This window comes from Rhagoletis pomonella, unplaced genomic scaffold (genome assembly GCF_013731165.1).
Source record: "Rhagoletis pomonella isolate Grant_MI unplaced genomic scaffold, Rhpom_1.0 Rhpom_scaffold_00002, whole genome shotgun sequence".
Classification (NCBI taxonomy): Eukaryota; Metazoa; Arthropoda; class Insecta; order Diptera; family Tephritidae; genus Rhagoletis; species Rhagoletis pomonella.
The window spans coordinates 60,996,767-61,000,610 of record NW_023458556.1 but is presented as its reverse complement, the minus strand read 5'-3'; the positions used below and the strand labels follow the sequence as shown (position 1 = coordinate 61,000,610).

The following is a 3,844-nucleotide window of genomic DNA, read 5'->3' as shown; positions in this document are numbered from 1 at the left end:
GACGGACAGACGGACAGACGGACAGACGGACAGACGGACAGACGGACGGACAGACAGACATGGCTTAATCTATTTCTTTTTTCATCCTGATCATTTATGTATACATTTGTCTATATCTATCTCGATTCGTTTTGGCTGTTACAAACAACCGTTATGTGAACAAAATTAATATACCCTTGTGCACAAGTGCGCTCGGGTATAATTAAGGCTCCAGCGAGTTGTGAGCACAAAACGCAAATTTTGAGCCACTGTGCATCGGTATTTATTTCAGTTTATTTGCAATACATACCAAATTTTTCGTACTCAACGCTTTTTCGCAAGCCATCGATAAGTGGCTAATGAATAAGACAAAAAACTAAGCACAAGAAATGTCAAAACATTGCAAACTTCATGATTTAAGGTGGTTTGTTTATATTTTCACGGTAGTTGAAATTCAATGAAAACACATACCTGACAACAAAACCTAATACGTACATACATACATACATGTGTACAAACATACATACTATGTACTGGCATGTTCATTGAAAAGCTCATCATAGTCAATCACTAAAAGTGCACATGAAAAATCAACAAATGACCGCAAAATATGTATTCAAATTTGCATTACGCTAAAATTGCATACAAGCAAACGTGCACACTGGGTGTAAGCTGTGGTAATATAATAATTACACGTTTGTACATTAGGGTGTCCAAACAATAGGAAGTCGGAATTTTAATGCCCTCGATTATTCTATACCGAAAAATGTACCCTGTTTTTTCATCCATTTTTAAACCAAAATATATTTAGAAGTTGCTCAACGCTCTCAAAGTTTTTTATGTGTTTAAAAAAAATGTTTTTCGTAGAAACGAAAATCAATATTTGTTAATCGGAAATCTATCTTTCTTTTCAGAAGACTTCCAGTCATGACACCCAATTGTTTATTTAACAATTTTTTTATATTAACTTTTTTTTATAGGTCTCCCACAACCCCCAAAAAATCCAGTAATAGACCTCTGAATTTTTTTTGATTTGGAAATGAAAAAAGCACGGGGGGCCAATATATTTCACTATAGAACTATCCTGAGAGCATTAAAATTCGGACTTTACTTTTTTCATGTGCATTTTTAGACCACCCTATCTTACATACACACTTATACATACATATGTATGGAGGAGCATGGGTTGTCTGTCAGCTCTTATGCGTGGCGTATTTATGATCTGCCTATACGGCTATAATACAAAGTAATTAAAAAATTTATTTAGCGTCAAGCCCACCAAGAAGTCTTTGCTGAAACTAGGATCCGTTACTTATCTACATACATACATACATACATATTTGCCGGTTGAATTTCGACTGTGGTTTTTTTGTTGTTGTTTATTTTTTAGAAACTGTTTAACTGCTTCGGGTGATAAGTACCAGTCGGTGAAAAAAATATCACAACGTCTCATATTTTGTTACTAACGGGTGATTTTTTAAGAGCTTGATAACTTTTTTTTTAAAAAAAATGCATAAAATTTGCAAAATCTCATCGGTTCTTTATTTGAAACGTTAGATTGGTCCATGACATTTACTTTTTGAAGATAATTTCATTTAAATGTTGACCGCGGCTGCGTCTTAGGTGGTCCATTCGGAAAGTCCAATTTTGGGCAACTTTTTCGAGCATTTCGGCCGGAATAGCCCGAATTTCTTCGGAAATGTTGTCTTCCAAAGCTGGAATAGTTGCTGGCTTATTTCTGTAGACTTTAGACTTGACGTAGCCCCACAAAAAATAGTCTAAAGGCGTCAAATCGCATGATCTTGGTGGCCAACTTACCGGTCCATTTCTTGAGATGAATTGTTCTCCGAAGTTTTCCCTCAAAATGGCCATAGAATCGCGAGCTGTGTGGCATGTAGCGCCATCTTGTTGAAACCACATGTCAACCAAGTTCAGTTCTTCCATTTTTGGCAACAAAAAGTTTGTTAGCATCGAACGATAGCGATCGCCATTCACCGTAACGTTGCGTCCAACAGCATCTTTGAAAAAATACGGTCCAATGATTCCACCAGCGTACAAACCACACCAAACAGTGCATTTTTCGGGATGCATGGGCAGTTCTTGAACGGCTTCTGGTTGCTCTTCACTCCAAATGCGGCAATTTTGCTTATTTACGAAGCCATTCAACCAGAAATGAGCCTCATCGCTGAACAAAATTTGTCGATAAAAAAGCGGATTTTCTGCCAACTTTTCTAGGGCCCATTCACTGAAAATTCGACGTTGTGGCAGATCGTTCGGCTTCAGTTCTTGCACGAGCTGTATTTTATACGGTTTTACACCAAGATCTTTGCGTAAAATCTTCCATGTGGTCGAATAACACAAACCCAATTGCTGCGAACGGCGACGAATCGACATTTCACGGTCTTCAGCAACACTCTCAGAAACAGACGCAATATTCTCTTCTGTACGCACTGTACGCATTCGTGTGGTTGGTTTAATGTCCAATAAAGTAAACTGAGTGCGAAACTTGGTCACAATCGCATTAATTGTTTGCTCACTTGGTCGATTATGTAGACCATAAATCGGACGTAAAGCGCGAAACACATTTCGAACCGAACACTGATTTTGGTAATAAAATTCAATGATTTGCAAGCGTTGCTCGTTAGTAAGTCTATTCATGATGAAATTTCAAAGCATACTGAGCATCTTTCTCTTTGACACCATGTCTGAAATCCCACGTGATCTGTCAAATACTAATGCATGAAAATCCTAACCTCAAAAAAATCACCCGTTACAAGCAATTACTTATTTTCGCCACCTTCTAGTACATAGAAAACACACTGAAAATAACTGCATATACACATGATTGCGGAAAAGGTATAAATTAAAAAAACAAAGCAACTGGAGATGCCGGGGATTGAACCCGGGGCCTTTCACATGCAAAGCGAACGCTCTACCACTGAGCTACATCCCCTCCATGCTTAACCGTCGCCGAGCAACTGTCGCTTCGGTACAACAGATAAGAGCTTGTTAAGACAACAACAGTTTCACACGGTAAGTTGATTAGTAAACTAAATGTGAATGAACTTTTATTAAAAACAACTTTTTTGCTTGCGAGTACTTAGTTCACTTCAAAACTTAAGCAAATTATTGGGTATGCCGCTAAGAAATTATGTCGTTGTCACGTCATTTTTTTTACAAGTTTTACTGAGAGCAAGCCCATGCTCGTGCGAAAAATAGTCTCGTTGTTCAAATTTAGTCATTTCTAATAAAAAAAAAAGTTTTTAGAGAGCTAAATGCACTGTAACCAGCTCCATATTTTTCATAATACTTCATAAAATGTAATGAGTTAAACGCCATTTGGAAGGCCGCTTCAACGCCCTAGGTGCAAATATGTTTCTAAAATTTAGCGAATTCAATAGTTGGTGATTGTCTAACTATGCGACACTCACATATTGACAATTATTTTTTTATAAAAGTATAGTTTATTCGTTAACCATACAAATTATCAGTGTTTTTGGAATTTTAAAAAAAATCACCAAACTTTCGTAAAAATTTCGAGCTTCTTAATTATATTTCTTAGAAGGATTTTGATTATGCTGTTTTATAGCCCACTCAAATTTAGTATACTTTTTTATACCCGAGCGCACTTGTGCACAAGGGTATATTAATTTTGTTCACATTACGGTTGTTTGTAACAGCCAAAACGAATCGAGATAGATATAGCCCACTTATGGTTACATGTGTATATCTTGGTAACCGCTCCACCAATTTCTTCCAAACTTGGCACAGTTGTTGGCCTTGGTACAGCATACAAAATCGGTAGAACGGTTACCGATATACATATATGTGATCATAAGTGGGCGGTGCCACGCCCATTTTCCAA

The 3,844-nt window shown here is 37.1% G+C and overlaps 1 non-coding gene across 1 annotated transcript; it reads right to left on the bottom strand.

Moving 5' to 3' along the window:
- Positions 1–2,860: 2,860 nt before the first annotated feature.
- Trnaa-ugc lies at positions 2,861–2,932 on the bottom strand. Its single transcript has one exon. It is a non-coding gene; the product is annotated as a tRNA-Ala (tRNA).
- Positions 2,933–3,844: the final 912 nt, after the last annotated feature.